Below are 19711 nucleotides of genomic sequence, written 5' to 3'. Positions count from 1 at the left end.
AGCTGTAAGGGCCCAAAATGAAATAAAGTTGTGGTTATTTTAATTAAATTCCCCTAGGCATATACCTTCAGCATATTAACAGAGAATTTCACTCAGATCAGGCTCAAAGGTGGCTGGATACCAGGTCCAATTCCATTAAAATGGCCAAATTATGGCGAATGTAGTAAGCCTTTATAAATCTCAAAATCCTGTACTGTGAACCTCTTGCCAAAATGAGACTTGAAAGTACCAATTGTCTGCTCAATTACTACTAATGTAGTTCTCAGTGATTCATTGTACCTGTTTCTGACCTCTGCTCTCAGATGACAGAAAGGAGTCATTAGCTATAGCAGAAACAGTTGCCACTGGTCTTCTAGGCTTAGAATGCTATATTGCATGTTTACGTAAGGATCTGAAAGGGTTAATGCGAGAGAGTGTAAAGAATACCTTCTATTATGATGATGTAAGAGATCACATGTGAGAGAGACTTGAGAATAAATGCAGCGTGGCTTTTGGAGGAGTCACACTGACTAGTGTGAAGTGTAAATAGTTATACTGTAACAAAGATTAATGTCTAACTACTACAGACTAAGAATCTCTCTGGCTAGACCAAATAAGGTGGCAGCATACCGAACCAAAATATAACATTGCATCTTGCAAAATCTCAATGTACTTCATAAAAAACTTAAACGCTTTGCAGTGCAGTGACTTATGTAGGCAAATGTAGCAGCCATTTCAGATAAAACAAGACCCCATAAACAGCAATGAGATGAATGATCAGTAAATTTGTTTTTGGTGGTGTTGGTTGAGGGTGCAATGTTGGCTAGGAGGCCAGGTAAATTCTTTGCTCTTTTTTCAAAGAATGCTGAAACACCAGAGAGGCAAATGTGTCCTTGATTCAACATCTCATCCTAAAGATGGAAATATGAGAAAGGCTATCACGTAAGGAGTTTACTCAACTTGCACCATCCGCCTAGTTTCATAGTTGAGCTTCACACTCTTCAAGAGTTATAACTGAAGCAAGCCAGGGTAATGATCTGACTGCAGGCATTAGAGCTCATTGCTCAACAAAGAATTTTTGACAAACTGTAGTTGTAGGCAATCCTTTCCCACATTTTAGAATTTCACTCCTAGCTCAAATTTCAAATACAGGGAATGGAAATGCAACAAGGCATAGCGGACAGGAAGTCTTTGAAAAGTGAACCACAGTGTTGACTTTGCGATGGATTATTATATGCAATAAGTTCTATCGGACAAATGTTATAACTACAGCAAAGATATATTTATTAAGTATGTGTAAATATTCTTCTTAGTGTGAGACAATTTTTTTTAAAGCAGCTTCTACTCTATCATGTTGAGAATAAGTAGGCAAGAGCTGAAATAACATTGGCAAATGGTGGAAGTACTTAATGGGTCTATCAGCATCTTATTAACTTTTGGTACATATTGAGGAAATTTTAGCTGAGAGCAGGTTTTGGACGGGTCAGCGTGAGTGTCAAACCCGCCCAAAAGCATCAGTGTGGGACCCGGTCAACTTTTATTCCCTGGCCTCAGCTGTATCTGATTGGTGGGCTGCCTACTTGATCGGAATGTGCCGTCCAGCTACTTTCAGGGTAGGATTTCCAGGGATCGGAGGCATATTTAAAGCACAAATGCACTTCTTAAAGGAGGCTGCATTCCATCTGACAGATTGCTGTTCATAATACTGCTGCAAAAATCTGATATTTCCAAATAAGTTGCGAGACTGCCTCAATGTTTGCTGATGTCGCCCTGGAGGCCCCAGTGGAAGAGATCAGGGCATAAAGGGAAGTTCTGTTTCCAATGAATGAGAACAGGATTCCAAATAACTACATAGAGCAGTCCTGGAGAGAGGTAGCTGAATGTGCGAATTCCAGGAGAATTACCCCAGGACCTTGATTCAATGCAGAAAATGCTGCAGTAATCTAAGAAGGGCAGTAAGATCGAGTATAGCTCTTCATTTCTCCATCTCTTTTCATACCTGCCAATGCTGGCACATTATTTGGTGTCCTCCCACATGGCATCAGCACTCTACCTTGGAACATGCTCAAACACATGATCCTATGTCATCTGTCTTTGAAGATTTATGGAAGCCAAACTGCTGCCACCCAGGCTCTGGGTTCCAACGTATGCTCCACCTTAGAGAGATGGGTTAGGCAAATGGTTAGGAGCTTTCAAGGTGTCACTCATCTCTTCCTGTCTGCTCTCCAACAGTGGAATGATGAACCTCAGCCTCATCATTTTGAAGGAGAGTAAGGAATTCTTCCTGGTGATCTGCCTAACCTTTATCCCTCAACCAAAACTTCCAAAACGGATTACAAAGGAAAGAAAGACTTGCATTAATATTAAACTTTTCACAATCACCAGATTGCTCAAAGTGCTTTACAGCCAATGAAATACTTTTGAAATGTAGTAACTGTTGCGATGTAGGAAAAGCGGCAGCCAATTTGCACACATCAAGCTCCCACAAACAGCAATGTGATAATAACCAGATAATCTGTTTTTGTGATGTTGATTGAGGAATAAATATTGGCCAGAACACTGGGGATAATTCCCTGTTGTCCTACAAAATAATGTCATGCAATCTTTTATGTCCATCGGAGAGGGAAGATGAGCCTTGATTTAATGTCTCATCCGAAAGACGGCACCTCCGACTGTGCAGCCCTCCCTCAGTACTGCACTGGAGTGTGAGCCTTGACTTGCTCTCAAGTTCTGAAATGGGACTTGTACCCAGAACCTTGCGACTCAGAGGTGAGAGTGCTAGCAAATGAATCAGGCTAATGCATCTAACCATTACATGGTGTTATGAGAGTACCTCAATTTTTTGATATTTTGTGAGGACTCATGTTTTAAAATTGTGGAAATGGATTCATTTGGAGGACTGATGCTGGACTTTGTTTTTTTTTGTAAAAAAGCTCATTGGAAGGATTTGGGACTTGGTGTAGAAACACAATTATTGGAAGTCACACGTCTTCATCTAAGTAAACAGCAGGAGCCTTGGTGAATAGGGGAGTTGTTTACAGAGGAGTGACATGTCAAGATTTATGGTGGTTTTGTTTTGAATATTGTTTTGAGTCAGTTGAAGGTCAGCCTGCTAAGAGAGAAGACCAGTTCATCATTTCTCCACCTCTTTGAGAAACCCTGAGAATCCAGTGTGGGATAGCTGAAACCCATGATACTGCATTTCAAATGGAAAGCCTGCCAGACTAATCCTCGACATCGCCTGAAGAGAACTGCTCCAAAAGGATCCCAGTGACAGCCGACTATGAGTATTTGGGATGCCAAAAAGGAGACAACTGATATAATTCTATATCTTATCCTTTTCCTTCAAGATTTTAGTATTTTTTTGTCTTTTTTGTAAATAGAACTCTGCAGAGAAAACCTCTTTGTTTTTTCTTTAACCAGTATGTGCATATGTGTGCGTGTGCTGGGATAATTTAAGGGAATTTTCATATTTCAATCTGTGTGCTAATTCTTTGTATCTTTACTGAATACATCTTGTTTTATAATAAATTGATAATTTCATTGTCCATTAAAGAAACCTGGTTGGTGCACTTTATTCTGAAAAAGAATAGAGTGTATAATTGGCCGTATCGGTAACTGGGTAAACATTTAAATATATGTTGTGACCCTTGGAGAAGTGGAGCTAGAGAAAGACAGTGCATTCCTCCAGCCCCAGTTGTAACACTGGTCATTTATCTCATTGTTGTTTGCAGGACCTTGCTGTGTGAAAATTGTCTGATGGATTTTCTGCATTAGCACAGTAACTACACATTGAAATTATTCAATTCGTTGTAAAGTGCATGGGTTGGCCCGGCATTGGGAAAGATGCTATGCAAATACAACTGTTTCTTTCTTTCCTTTCTTAACGATTCAGTTTGGGGCTCCTACATTTCACCTTACAATGATACTAAATACAACCAACTAAATCTGATGTCAAATCTGCACACATAGGGCTGGATTGAATGGGTCGCCCAAAGATGAGTTAGGAAGTAGGGGTGGCCCATATAATTGCGACGGGGGGTGGGGGCAGATGGTATGTTGCCTTCTCAATGCAACATGATTTATTTAGGGGTGGGAAAGGCCAAATATGGTCTTCCTACCCAGAGGTCAATTGAGGACCTTAAATGGCCTATTATTAACCACTTAAGGGCTTCTTCCTACTGCCACTGGAATTAAGCCAGTGGCGAGAGGGGTGGGGGGGTGCGGGGGGTGGTGGGTGGAGGGACAGGTCTCCCTCATGCGGGGAGGTCGGCCAGTGAAATGAAGTGACCTCGCTGTGGGCTTGGTGGTGGGTGGGCTTCCTCCATGGGCAATCTGTGACCCACGGAGGGCCCCTGGTGACAAACAATCCACCTCCCATAACACCTCCCTACCACCCCACACATACTCATTGCCCACCCTCCTCACCATTGCCAAGAGTTTCTGGACTTACCTTCTCTCCAGGTCTCCTGGTGGCGCTGCCGATCTGCTGAGCTGTCGGCTCTCCGATTGACCGGAAATTCTTGGAGGTGGGATCCCTGTCCTTAAAGGGACAGGGAATCCCAGCACGAGGCAGTTGAATTGCACCAGTGGGGGTGGGGGGGGGCCTCCAAAGGGCCACTGTGGGGTTCCCCTTACCATTTTGTCTCGCTGTCGGGACCCCTGCCAGCTCCAATAAATTCAGCCCATAGGATTATGAAAAGGTCTATTTTCAATAGGTTGTATAAAAATAGTTTCTTAAAAAAGATAAGGGATCAGATATTACCATTGTTTATTACTGAATCTGCTTGAGCCCTCATCCAATTGCACAGATTACACGGTCCTAACACTGACCCTGAGAATAAATCAGAAAGTCGCTTGGACACTGTTCACAATTTTCTGCCAAAGTGGAAAAATCCTACAAATTCCTGGTTCGTACTTTCAGTGGGTGGGACACAGCAACAGCTGTATGAGTCTGGAAAATTGGCTCGAATCATTTTGTCCTTTACCTATTATAGTTGGACAGCACTAGTGAAATCAGAAAAGACGACTGTGACCTGACTAGGATCAGCTGTTCTGTTCTGCTTTCTGTTTTTACAGACATGCTATGAATTGAAAATCAAATCTTGCACTCTCCATTTAACAGATTTCTTCTCGCCTCTGGACATTCTCTCAAGGCGCTGTCTGGTGACACATCTGGAAGTAAATGCCAAGACTGGACTGACCAGAGCCATTAAGACTTCTTAATTGATAGAGACATTGGACATGCTGTCAGGTTGCATTTTCCCAATCCCTGAAGTGGCTGTAAGTGAGACTGCCAGCAGAGTGACAGAGAGTTTGAAGAGGCAAGGTCAGCTGTTGTATGTGAAGATTATGTGTGACATTCATAGCACGCAATGTTTACAATAATGAATTGTTTAGGGGGGAATGGGTTGGGTGGAAGGGAGTGAATAGTTTTGGGCCGATATTCATTTCTCCAATGCTTTTAGTGAAGAAGTGAGTTAAAGATATTGTACTGCTGAGAGAAATTCCAGAAGGATTATGCAGTCATTTTTAAGTAGTGAAAAAAGATGATTTTTAAAAATTTATCAAAGCCTTGTTAAAGTCATAAATTGTAAACACATGCAGTAATTTGCACTATATAGTAAAATTGAAAAGCAAAGATTTGCTACAAAATGCAGTAGTCATCCTTCCTCACCAGTGGTTGTTGCCTCACATTCCTCCTGTAGTGAGTATTGGTGAAGCTCAGGTGAATTGTGCTTTTTCAGTGCACCTGGTTGACCACTGGATTTTTCTTGTTCTATGTAGAGAGCAAATGGGACATTATGAGATGGAAGCATGTATATCTATTTGCATACTGTATTGTCATTACATGCACTAATTATAACTTTGTGCACAATTCTCATGTATGCACATGCTAATGTGACAAATCCTTCAAGCTAAAGGTTTCAGCTTGGCTGAGTTAATAGCACTTTTGCCACTCAAACAAAGAACAAAGAACAGTACAGGCCATTCGGCCCTCCAAGCCTGCGCCGATCTTGATGCCTGCCTAAACTAAAACCTTCTGCACTTCCGGGGTCCGTATCCCTCTATTCCCTTCCTATTCATGTATTTGTCAAAATGCCTCTTAAAAGTCGCTATCGTATCTGCTTCCACCACCTCCCCCGACAGCAAGTTCCAGGCACTCAGCACCCTCTGTGTAAAAGAACTTGCCTCGCACATCCCCTCTAAACTTTGCCCCTCGCACCTTAAACCTGTGCCCCCTAGTAACTGACTCTTCCACCCTGGGAAAAAGCTTCTGACTAGCCACTCTGTCCATGCCGCTCATAACTTTGTAAACCTCTATCATGTCACCCCTCCACCTCCATCGTTCCAGTGAAAACAATCCGAGTTTATCCAACCTCTCCTCATAGCTAATGCCCTCCAGACCAGGCGACATCCTGGTAAACCTCTTCTGTACCCTCTCCAAAGCCTCCACGTCCTTCTGGTAGTGTGGCGACCAGAATTGCACTCAATATTCTAAGTGTGGCCTAACTAAAGTTCTGTACAGCTGCAGCATGACTTGCCAATTTTTATACTCTATGCCCCAATTTTATACTCTATACTCAGTCAGACAGCTGTGAGTTAAATTATCACTTCAGGACTTAAACATAATGTAGGCTGAGGGAGTATTGAGGGAGCACTAAATTGTTGGAGGCACTGTGGGTAATTTTAAATTTTGCCACCTGCACGATTATGTGGTGGAACAATTGGCCACCATTTGCGGAGTCCGCCTGATTTTCAATTCATTGATTGTTTAGAGATACAGCACTGAAACAGGCCCTTCGGCCCACCGAGTCTGTGCCGACCATCAACCACCCATTTATACTAATCCTACACTAATCCCATATTCCTACCACATCCCCACCTGTCCCTATATTTCCCTACCACCTACCTATTTTAGGGGCAATCTATAATGGCCAATTTACCTACCAACCTGCAAGTTTTTTGGCTTGTGGGAGGAAACCGGAGCACCCGGAGAAAACCCACGCAGACACAGGGAGAACTTGCAAACTCCACACAGGCAGTACCCAGAATTGAACCCGGGTCGCTGGAGCTGTGAGGCTGCGGTGCTAACCACTGCGCCACTGTGCCGCCCACTGTGTCTTAGAGATCGGACATTATACTGAGGTCCCTTCTGCTTATTCAGCTGGTCATAAAAAAATCCCTTACTCGTCAAAGAAGAGCAGGAGTTCTCAAGGTGATTTTAGTGAGCGTTTTTCCCTCAACCAATACTGCCAAAAAAAAAATTAATGGATCATTCATCTCATTTACTGTTTGAGGGACTTTGCTATCTCATTTATTGCTTGTGGAACCTTCCTGTGTGCAAATTGGTTGCCATGTTTGCATACATAACAATAGTGATTGCACTTCAATGGTAATTCAGTTTGTAGCCATTTCCATACTCAAAAATCCCAAAACCTTCCAGAACTTTCCTCCTGCCTAAATCAGCTATTAGCTTCATACATGGAGGGAGTTGTTTCAGGTCTTTTGCAATTATCGTTGATGATTATTTTCCTTCTTATCCTGTACTGTATTTTTAAATTCCCCTCTAAAATCTTGCCCCAACTTTATCCGAATGGGCTTTTCAGGCTAGATTCCCAGCTCACATCTTCTGCTCCTCTGACACTGCATTACTATTAGATCCCAGCTCTCTCTGCTCCACCTTCGAGACTCATCTATAGGCCACAACACACCTCCTCGAGAATACTGCCTTTTTTGAAAAGCTCTTAAAAATTTACCTATGACTAAGCTTCTGGTTTCTCCATAATCTTTCTTGTCTCATGCTTGGCATCCTACTCTCCTCTAGTAGAGCTCTCAAGCTTGCTGCCAACTCTCAAGAATGCTAAACTACAGTAATCATCAATTGTGTTTCTCTTCAAGTCATACAACTTATTCTAGACCTCGAGCCAGTTCTGCTGAACAGCTGACATCACACTTACTGGGTTGCATTTTGTTGCTCCACCGCCAGGAGTGGCAGTGGGTGCAGAAAATGGTGGTCACCCCGTGTGGGACCCACGCCACCAAGCCGCCACGATTCTGCAGCGGGCAGCCACTTAGCATATTCGTGGCGTCCGCTGTCCTCAATCATGTGGTGGGAGCAGCATTGGCGACATTGTTCATGGTGTCACCTGATGTGGGAGCAGGTGCCAGCACCATTATTAAAAGGCTGCCAGTCCTGCAGACAGTTCAATAAAATACAGAGTTGACATCTTTCCCCCCTTCCCTATACAAATAGTGCAGAATTGCTCCCTTCCCTATACAGAAATGCAGAGTTGACATCTTTCTCCTCCCTTCCCTATAAAAATAGTACAGAATTACCCCCTTCTCCCTTTCCTATACACAAAATGCAGAGTTGACTCCTTCTCCCCCACCCCCATCTATACACAAAATTCAATGGTGACCCCTTCCCCTCCTCGGTGGTGCCAGCTTCTCCTGGACAGGAAAGCGAAGGTGCATGAGTGCTGCATGTTGCACTGAAGGTCGGGAACGGATGGGGAGATTGCGGTGGATGACATTGTAATGTATGCAGATAGGTATTTTAAATATTTTAACCAGGGTCCCATCGCGGAGCAGTGGAGAGGCCACCACGGAGCTTCCCCACCGTCGGGAAAACCGGGCCTGGTAATCCCGGCATTGGGCTGCGTGGTGGTCGCTGTCGCTCTGATTCTCCGGACCCCCCCACTCCGACCCCTGCCACAAAACCCCACGTTGGGCTGAGAACAAGATTCTGCCCATTATCTGTCATTTTAACTTTGAGTGATAGTGTAAAATGGGCGATAGTAAATGAAAGGGTAAATCTGGTGACTTGTATAATGAGTAATTAGTTTGATATCACCCAATTTACACCATCGCTATAGTTAAAACTACCCCTTTTGAGTGATACAATGCCTCGCTTGCCACCTCCTTCACATTTTTGAAGGTTATCCTTCCCCTCTTTATACCTGCTTGTGTTTTCCACAGTGGATGTTAATAGCAGTGCATGTTTGTTTGTAAGACTGTTTTTAAACTTGCTGTCCTCGCAAATTGCACACTACATCACTGGATTGCAAACTTTCTGACATTTAGACTGGTTAAGTGGTTGAGAGAAACACTAAAGGAACATTATTGCAGATATATTAGCAACTGCCTTCTATTAAGTCAAATTCATGGGAATCGTATGTTTTACAACTGTGCCTTCTGGCAATATGCTAGCAGGTCATTATTTAGGCTGGGAAAAACTTCTCAACCTAATGTTTGCACAAAGTTGAGCTAGTTTTTCGGAACAATTTGCCTGAAATTGCTAAACCAGCACAAAACATAGAGAAAATTCAAGTGCAATTTACATCCAGAGCAAATTGAGTTTCCGTGATTGTTTGTGCTACTTTAAGAACCTTTACACTAGTATCTGGTTCCACCCACAAAACTAGCACCTCCCAAGATCGAATTAATTACCATTGGCAGTTCTCGTTGATTGTAACTATTCGCGGGCCTTCAAACAGGCTCTAAAAAGTAAACTGTTGTTATTAGGTGCCAGGGCACTAATAGGCACATTTTAAAAACAATTAAATATTATTTTTTTCCCATTTACCAAGAAACAGACTACAGTACACCAATGTAACTAGTAAATGGTGGAAATACTCAGCAGGTCTGGCAGCATCTGTGGAGAGAGAAACAGAATTAACGTTTCAGGACCTTTCATCAGAACTCAGAAGATTTAATTTCAGATTTCCAGTATCTGCACTATTTTGCATTTGTAAATAGTAAATGGCTCTATTTAGCTTTTTGAAAGTCATTTTTAGTTATTTAAATAAAAACAGAAAATGCTGGAAATACTCAGCAGGTCAGGCAGCATTCTGTGAAGAGAGAAACAGAGTTAATGGGGGGAATTTTATTCTGATGCTGAGATCCCTGTGTCGCCTATTCTATGGAAGGCCCACCGAATTTAGTGCCGATCAGGCACTTAAGTGAATAGTGTCGGTCCTTCCATGGGATCAAGGACCCCGTCTCTGGAAGTCCCGCCCTTGCAGAGCTGCCGGCCAATCATGCTGCACATGCACCCACCAGAGGCCATGCAGCATCTCTGGAACCAGGCATCAGATAGGTCATAGCAGGAGGGGTCTCATGGGGTGGGGCTCACGGGGAAGGGGGTGGGGTTTGGCCACAAGGGCAGGGGGTGGCCCTCAAGGGGCCGCTTGTCCCGATGTCAGGTCCCATGTTCAGGCACTCAGTGCCTTTTAACAAGGGACACCCCCTCCCCACCCCCCTCAATGCCCGGAACCAGTAAGCAGCTGGCATGCTTTTCCGTGTCGTGCATCTCTTGTGGCAACATGGATGCCTAGTGTACGGCTAATTGTGGCTGCTGCGGGAAGAGGCCCTTAACTGGGGGTTAATTACCCAGCTAAGGGCCTCATCGGCGGTGGGGCAGGAAGGCCATTGACAGGCTTTCCCGCCCTGGACTTAATTTTGTTGGAGGCGGGCTGGTGTTGAGAACCAGCCCCCGCCACCGTCCCACCCAATTTTATGCTCTCTCCACCTCCAAACCCGCCACAGTGGAGAGCATGTTTCAAGTCGATGACCCTTCATCAGGTTCAACCTGAAACGTTAACTCTATTTCTCTCTCCACAGATGCTGCAAGAAGACCTGCTGAATATTTCCAACATTACCTGTTTTTATTTCAGATATTCAGCATCTGCGGTATTTTGCATTTGGTTTAGTTATTTAAAATTGTGTTACTCTGAAGAGGTGGACTAGACACTTATTAAAAATGATTATTTTTGGTGATAAACTCATTATCAGCTGTATTAATAAGAGTCCACCAGGTTACCACTCTTAAATCTATCAATATATAATTATGTGCTAGAATGCTACCCAATTGTGATGGTTCATAGAAGATTTTAGATCTGGCAAAATTCAAATAAGTATGAGTGAAAACTTGAGCAAAAATGCGAGCTTGGAACGCAGATTGTGCCCTAAGTGAAACTCCTGTCCCTTATGTTTTCTTTAAGATGAAAATCTAGCCTTTGGCTGTTCTAATATACTCCATTAATGAACTGACCTCTAATTCACTTCTTCCAGAGTGCACTGATGATGAAGTCCCAGTTGAAGCTCATTCTAAATTAGGCCTACAGCCAAGACTAATCGCAGAGGGCAACCAAAAAGATATTTCCATTTCTCACAGTTAATTTGTGGACATACTCCCACCTGCAGAGATTAAAACACAAATGAAAAGGTCCATTAAGTAGACAGTTTCATGAAGGGCAAGTTCAGTCATTGAGCTGTCCTCAAGATAAACCTAGTGCCCATTTGTATAACCGTGAATGTTGGATAAATGTGGCAAAATTAGAGTCTCCAAATGCTTAACATTGGAAAAATAAAGAGAAAATACACAACAGGTCTTGTCAGTATCTGAAAGGGAAAGAAGTAAATGTTAAACAGTAAAACAACAACAACTTGCATTTATATAGCACCTTTAAGTTAGTAAAATCGCAGAATTGTTACAGCACAGAAGGAGGCCATTCAGCCCATTGTGTCTGACCAGCTGTTCGAACGAGCAATTCACTTAGTGTAATCCCCCCCCCCACCTTCTCCCCGTAACTTTGCACATTTTTCCTTTTCATATAACAGTCTAAATCCCTTTTAAATGCTTCAATTGAACCTGCCGCTATCGCACTCTCAGGCAGCGCATTCCAGACCTTAACCACTGGCTGCGTGAAAAAGTTTTTCCTCATGTCACTTTTGCTTCTCTTACCTGTTACAACCAGGTGAGAAAGGGGTTTTGGGGTCCCTCTCAGCCTTCACCTGGTCTTACTGTATCAAAGTTTAATTTTAAACACACCGTTTTCTTTTTCGCTCCCCCTCAGTGAATCCATGTTCACGAACTTCCAATTATAAGGCAAAGAAACTAGCCAAACAGGTTTTCTTAGGTTTAAAGAAAAAAGGTTGAGCTCTATTAAACTTAAACTCCAATTCGGTTAACGCCTACGGATATGCGACACACCCACACTAGCAAGCATACGCGATACACACATGCAGATAGAGACAGAAGAGAGCAGAAGAAATAAAGTGGAAAAGTTTGATTTAATATCTGAAGATGGTTTTGGATACTATTCTTCGAGCTCACTGTAAAGTCCTTGATTGAGGTAGGTCTTGCTTTTTGTTGGGGCCCAGTATTTTTCTTAAAACTTGTTCGATGTAGGAGACTTTTCTCTCTTGAAGTTCATGTGTCCTCAGTGGGTCCAGAGGCTTGTGAGAAAGAAATGGGAGCAGAGGTCTTCTCACTCTAGAAGCAAACAGTCTTTCTCAGTTCAAACGCTTTGTACAATTCAGAAAAAGTCAGGTTGCCAAGCAGGTTAGTCATGTGACTAGCTAGTCTGACCACGTCTGTTTGTGGATTCTTTTGTCTTAGCCAACCCTGGAATGTCTCTTCTTACACACAATACGTAGTGCTCAAAGTCCATTTATGGGTTAAATTGGAGAAGTTAATAGTTCCTTTGTCACTCCAAGCACTGTCTCTTAGTATGCAAATACTTTTTCCAGCCACAGCTGATCTGTTTAACAAGTCATTTCGTCACTCCGGCATGACACCTCCACACCCAGCAGAATGAAATACGATTTGAGAAAAACACATTACATTAAAAAGGGTTGGGAGAGAAAATATAACATATAGGAAAAAAAATGTATCTCTCTCTCTCTCATTCATTCACATTCATTCATAAATCCTCAAACCTAATTCAGCCTGTCTTTTCTTGGTAACAGTGGTGGTTTAAGCTGCCCTTTTTTGGCATTCCACTAAACATGTGGTTCTTTGGCGAGGATTTTCTTCAGTTTGCTAATTTCCATGACTGCCTAGGGTGTCTTTGAGATGATTAGGTTTAATTAGCCCTGAGTTCAGTTTTTTTTTTAAGGAGAGTCAGTAGTGGTGGGTCTATCCTGAACTCTCTTTCAGTGCTTTGCTGAGTCATGCAAAGGCTTTTGACTTCAGGAGATGGGTGGTTCTCTTTTATTCTGATTGTGGGGGAGGATACTTGCTAATCTCCCCTTTGTCCTCTCGGACACTTCTACCTGCAGGCATTTGTGCAGACTCTACTGCAAGCCCCTGTAGCACTTTGACTAGGCGAGGCATCACCCCTCACAGTTTCTCTGCCCCATAGAGGTCTTTCTTTGTCTCTGCAGGTTCCTGTAAATGCTGTTAGCAACTCTGGTGGGGTGCTTCTAGTGTCTGCATTTACATAGGAGGAAGTGGGGTCTATCTTTTCAAATCGTTCAGGGTTGGCTGATGGAAAGTTGGGGTTTTTATCCGGGATTTCTCCTGGACTTCCTGTAACCTGCCCTCTTGATCACTTTTTTCCCTTCCCTTTCTAACCTTTTGCCAGCCTTGTCCCCTTTTGTTCTCAGTGGAGGGCTTTTACAGTTCACCAGCCCTCAGCTCGGAAGTCTTCCTAACAGTGGTACAGGACTTTGGGGTGCAGGTTTTACTGTAGGATGGGGTTTTCCCTCAACCTGGCACATGTGGCAACTCCTGCAGTACTCCACCATATCTTTGTGGAGTTATGGCCAGTCAAACTGCTGTCCTATGCAGGCCTTCATCTTTCGTATAACAGCATGTACAGCCACTGCAGTCTCGTGGGCCCTCCTTAATATTTCTCCCCGGTACCTCTGCGGCACCACTGACTGGTGAACTACTGTCCACCCCTTACTCTCAAGTCTGTGAGGAGAACTCCATTTCCTCATTAGTACCTCATTCTTTAAATAGTAGCAATCAGGGACTCCCTCTGCTTCACTTTCAGACTGGGCAGCCTGTGCTAACTCTTGCAATACTGGGTCAGCTCGCTGAGCCTCAGCTAGGGAAATTTTATTTAATTCACTCCCCGGGTCTTCCAACTTCCCAAAGAAAGTCTCAGATAGACAGACCTCATGGTCATCTGCCTGCAGTGCCAATTCAGTCTCCTCTGGGGGAGCTGGTTTGATCATCGCCTCACTCATTACACATTCAGGGAAACTGCAGGGCACCATCTTCTGCCACTGCCCTGTCTCTCTGACCTCCTGTGGTCTTTCGTTCACGACTGGGGGTGCTATCACCTTCACCCCCACCAGATCATTACTTAGGAGCAGGTCCACCCCTTCCATAGGCAAACTAAGGACAATCCCTTCAGTCACCAGTCCCGAAACTAGGTCGCACTCCAGGTGCACCCGGTGTACAGGTACAGGCATACACTGCCCTCCAATATCATTCATCACCATTCTGGTGTTCACTGCATTCTCTGGGGGAAAGGTCAGTCCTTTCCCAGTAAAAGGAATCTAGTGGCCCTGTGTCCCTGAGAATTTCTATGGACATGCTTGCCCCACTCGAGGGGTATGGGGTTACTTTCCCTTCAGACACAAAACCCTGATAACCTTCAGGGATTCTATTAACTTTTCCTGCACTTGCAGTAGTAAACTTCCTTGGTTGCACTCTTACTGCAATTAAAGCTACAGCTTGCTCTGTTGTGCCCTCCTCCAGGATTCCTTCTTCACTGAGCGGATGTGCCCTGATTAACCTTACAGGCTTTCCCTTTAGTTTCCAGCAGTCAGCTTTTAGATGACCTGCCTTATTACAATGGAAGCACACAGGTCTCCGGGTCTCACTCCTGCTCACAGCACCTTCCTTCTTGGCTGGAGCAAGGTCCCTGTGTCTCCTGCTTTTCTTTCTCTCCCAGGACTGCTTGGGCTTCTATCACCTTTCCACCCTTTGTCCTTTTTGGATTTGTAGGGGTGATTAGGAAAGGTTATCCCCTGGGAAACTGACTTATGAATTAAAGCAAACTCATCAGCCAGAATGGCTGTTTGCCAGGCTCCCTGAACCCGCTGCTCCTCTAAATGGGTCTTAGTGGGAGTGGGAGAGAGTGTTTAAATTCTCATAACTGAGCTGTACTTTAAGAGCCCTCAGCCACTGGTCAAAAGCCAGCTGTTTACTTCTTTCAAACTCCAGATAAGTTTGATTAGATTGCTTTTTGAGGGTTCTAAACTTTTGGCAGTAGACGTCGGGTATTAATTCATATGTCCCGAAGATAGCATTTTTTATCAGTTCGTAATTTGTTGAACTCTCATCTGGCAACAGGGAATAAACCTCATGGGTTTTTCCAGTTAGCTTGCTTTGTTATAAAAGAGGCCAAATCTCAGGTGGCCATTTTAGCTGCCTTGCCAGTTTCTCAAGAGACACAAAAATACTTCTACATCTCCCTCATTGAATTTTGAGATTAGTTGAGATAGTGTTAACAATTCTGTACCCAGACCTGAATTATGCTCCTCCATATTGGCCCATGCTTTCACTGGGGTTACTCTGTCATGCCCTAGTTAATTCAAGCCACTTCAGCTCTCTCTCTTCGCATTCTTTCTGGAAGGTTCCTTCTCTCTCTCTCTCCTCCCTCTTTGTCTTCACTTTCCTTCTGGAAGGCTCTTTCTTTCTCCCTCTCCTGCCTCTCTCTATCTTTTTCCCTTTGTTCAAATTCAAGTATCCTCTCTTCCAATTGTATCTTTGCTAACAATACCTTGTCTAGGTCTGCTTCTACAGATTCATGGTTATTCACTAGTCTTAGGAGTTCAGATTTTCGAGCCTTGCTATGTACAGTGATCCCACACTGCTCAGCCATTTTTCTCAGCTCCTCCATCGACAGTGCTTTTAACTTATCCTAAGTTACTTCACCCTGGCTTGGGGAGCTTCAGTTGCAGACAGGTTAGTATTCAAGCACACAAAACCACAAGAAACCCTGTTTTGAAACTGCACATATCTTCCGGGAGAGCAACGGAGAGGAGCGACCCTGCAGGAAGAACACGGAGCGAGAGCAGATAAATAAAGCCCGAGGATCATGGCCTACAGCACTTACCTTCTGAGAGAGCAGCGGAAAGGAGCGGACCTGTGGGAACAACATGGAGCGAGGAGCGGATAAATAAAGCCAGAGGATCACGGCCCAGAGCATTTACCTTCCGGAGAGCAGCAAAAAGGAGTCTAGGCACGCCAGAGTTTGAAAACAAAGTGAACAGTGACATCACAGGAAAGCTGCAAAGTGGTTGGTTGGTGAGTGTCTGCTGTTAGGGAGTATCAGTAAATAGCTAGGTTGGTGCATTACTGTTAGGGTGCGTGTAATAACAATAATAGTAATATTGATAATACTAAGGAACAAGTGAGTAGCTTTTTTTTTGAGAAAGGTTTTTTTAAACTAGTGAACTGTATTAATTTTTAGTAGGATTTATTAGTACTAGTAAGGTTTTATTAATAATTCAAACCTGTTGTAGTATTGGTAAGGTTTTTTTTAGCAGTAGCAAGGGTCAACTGTAAAATAAAGGAATGTCGGGGTTGCTTCAACCTTGAAAGTGCACCTCCTGTGCCAGGTGGGATCTCCAGGATGTTTCCTGTATCCTGGAGAACCATTTGTGCAGGAAGTGTCATCAATTGAAGCAGCGTGAGCTCCAGGTTTTGGCACTTGAGCAGCAGCTGGCGACATTGTGGTGCATTCATGAGGATGAGAGCCACGTGGATAGCACGTTTATATATGTGGTCACCCCACAGCTTAAGTGGAGAGAAGGAATGGGTGAACACCAGACAGTCAAAAAGAATCAGGCAGGTAGTGCAGGAGATCCCTGAGTGCAGCAGGTATTCAATTCTGAATACTGAGGAAAGGGATGCTTCACCTGGGGAGTGCAACCAGAGCCAGGTCCATGGCAACGCGGGTGGCTCAGCTGCACAGCCGGGTACAGGGAAGACTGGAAGAGTCATAGTGATAGGTGATTCAATAGTCAGGGGAACAGACAGGCATTTCTGTGGCCGCAGACGTGAATCCAGGATGGTATGTTGCCCCCCTGGTGCCAGGGTCAAGGATGTTATTGAGCGGCTGCAGAGCATCCTGAAAGGGGAGGGTGAGTCCAAAGCAGTCGTGGCCCATATCGGAACCAACGACATAGGTAGAAAGAGGGATGTGGTCTTGCAGTCAGATTTAGGGAGCTAGGTGAGAAATTAGCAAGCGGGACCTCAAAAGTAGTAATCTCTGGATTACTCCCAGTGTCACGCACTACTGAGTATAGAAATAGAAGGATAAGATAGATGAATGCGTGGCTGGAAAGATGGTGCAGGAGGGAGGGCTTTAGATTCCTGGGACATTGGGACCGGCTTTGGGGGAGATGGGACTTGTACATACAGGACGGCTTGCACCTGAACAAAGCCGGGACTGAGTTCCTTGCGGGATGTTTAGCTCGTGCTGTTGGCAAGGGTTTAAACTAGTTTGGCAGGGGGATGGGGACCTGAGGGTAGACTCAGCTGGGACAAAATCAGAAATTAAAATGGAAGGCAGAAAGTTAACGGATGAATCTGGAAGACAGAGGAAACGAGGGTTAGAAAATTTAAAAAAAAGAGTTTGGCCGTGCTCAAGGCTATCTACTTCAATGCAAGGAGTAGAGTAAATGAAGCAGATGAGCTGAGGGCACAGATAGACACAGGGCAGTATAATATCATAGATATTACAGAAACATGGCTTAAGGACAGACAGGACCGGCAGTTCAACGTTCCTGGTTACAGGGTTTTCAGACGCGATAGGGAGGGGGATAAGAAAGGAGGGGGAATGGCAATTTTGGTCAAGGAAACTATTACAGCTGTGAGGAGAGATGATATGTTGGAAGGTTCATCAAAGGAGGCCATATGGATTGAGCTAAGGAACAAAAATGGGGCAATCATACTGCTGGGAGTGTACTATAGACCCCCAAACAGTCAGAGAGAGATGGAAGAGTAAATATGTAGGAAAACCTCTGAGTAGTGCAAAAACAATATGGCAGTAATAGTAGGGGATTTTAATTACCCCAATATTAACGAGGATAGTTTTAGTGTGAAAGGAATTGAGGAAGCAAAATTCTTGAGGTGCATTCAGGAGAAGTTTTTTGGCCAGTATGTAGCAAGTCCAACAAGAGAGGGTGCAGTTTTAGACTTAGTTTTAAGAAATGAAGATGGGCAGGTGGAAGGAGTGACAGTGGAAGAACATTTTGGTGGTTGTGATCATAATTCAGTCAGTTTTAACATAATTATGGAAAAGGACAGAGATAGAACAGGAGTTAGAGTTCTCAATTGGGGCAAGGCCAATTTTACTAAACCGAGGTGTGATTTAGCGAAAGTGGACTGGAAACAGCTACTTGAAGGTAAATCAGTGTCAGAGCAGTGGGAGGCATTCAAAGGAGAGATTTAAGGGGCTCAGAGTAAACATGTTCCCACATAGAAAAAGGGTGAGGCGGCCAAATCTAGAGCCCCATGGATGTCAAGGAGCGTGCAGGGTAAGAAAAGGAAGAAAAGGAAAGCTTAGGTCTGACACGAGAACTCAATACGACAGAAAGCCGAGAGGAGTATAGAAAGTGAAGGGGTGAAATCAAAAAAGAAATTAGGAAAGCAAAGAGAGGGCATGAAAGAATATTGGCAAGCAAAATCAAGCTGAACCCAAAGATGTTTTATCAATACATTAAGATTAAGAGGATAACTAAGGAGAGAGTAGGGACCATAAAAGACCTAAATGGTAACCTATGTGTAGGAACAGAAGATATTGGTATGGTTTTTAATGAATATTTTGCGTCTGTCTTCAAAAAAGAGGGGGACGATGCAGATATTGTAGTTAAGGAGGAGTGTGGAGTATTGGATGTGATAAACATAAGGAGAGAGGAAGTATTAATGGGATTAGCATCCTTGAAAGTTGATAAATCAGCAGGGCCAGATGAAATGTATCCTAGGCTGTTCAAAGGAGCAAGAGAGGAAATAGCAGAGGGTCTGACCATCATTTTCCAGTCCTCACTGGATACAGGTGTGGTGCCAAAGGACTGGAGAATTGTTAACGCTGTACCTCTGTTTAAAAAGGGAGTGAAGGATAGACTGAATAATTACAGGCCAGTCAGTAGTGGGCAAATTATTGGAATCTATTCTGAGTGATAGGATAAACTGTCACTTAGAAAGGATAGTCAGCATGGATTTGTTAAGGAAAGATCTTGTTTGACCAACTTGATTGAATTTTTTGAAGAAATAAGAAGGAAGTTAGATGAGGTAGTCCATGTGGTCTGCATGGATTTTTGCAAGGCTTTTGACAAGGTCCCACATGGCAGACTGGTTAAAAAAATAAAATCTCATGGGATCCAGGGAAATGCAGCAAGGTGGATACAAAATTGGCTCAGTGGTAGGAAACAAAGGGTAATTGTTGATGGCTGTTTTAGCGACTGGAGGGTTGTTTCCAGTTGCATTCTGCAGGGCTCAGTACTTGATCCCCTGCTTTTTGTGGTGTATATTAATGATTTGGACATAAATGTAGGAGGCATGATCAAGAAGTTTGCAGATGACACATTGATTGGCTGTGTGGTAGATAGTGAGGAGGATAGCTGTAGGCTGCAGGGAGATATTGATGGTCTGGTCAGATGGGCAGAAAAGTGGCAAACGGAATTCAACTTGGAGAAGTGTGAGGTGATGCCTTTGGGGAGGTCAAACAAGGCATAGGAATGCATGATTAATGGGAAAATACTGGGAAGTGTAGAGGAAGTAAGGGACCTTGGAGTGAATGTGCACAGATCACTGAAGGTAGCAGGACAGGTCGATAAGGTGGTTAAGAAGGCATATGGAATCCTATCCTTTATTAGCCGAGGTATAGAATATAAGAGCAGAGAGGTTATGCTGGAACTCTATAACTCATTGGTTTGGCCACAACTTGAGTACTGTGTGCAGTTCTGGTCACCTCATTAC

Source organism: Heterodontus francisci, chromosome 5 (genome assembly GCF_036365525.1).
Source record: "Heterodontus francisci isolate sHetFra1 chromosome 5, sHetFra1.hap1, whole genome shotgun sequence".
Lineage (NCBI taxonomy): Eukaryota > Metazoa > Chordata > Chondrichthyes > Heterodontiformes > Heterodontidae > Heterodontus > Heterodontus francisci.
Note: the sequence above shows the minus strand (reverse complement) of the source record.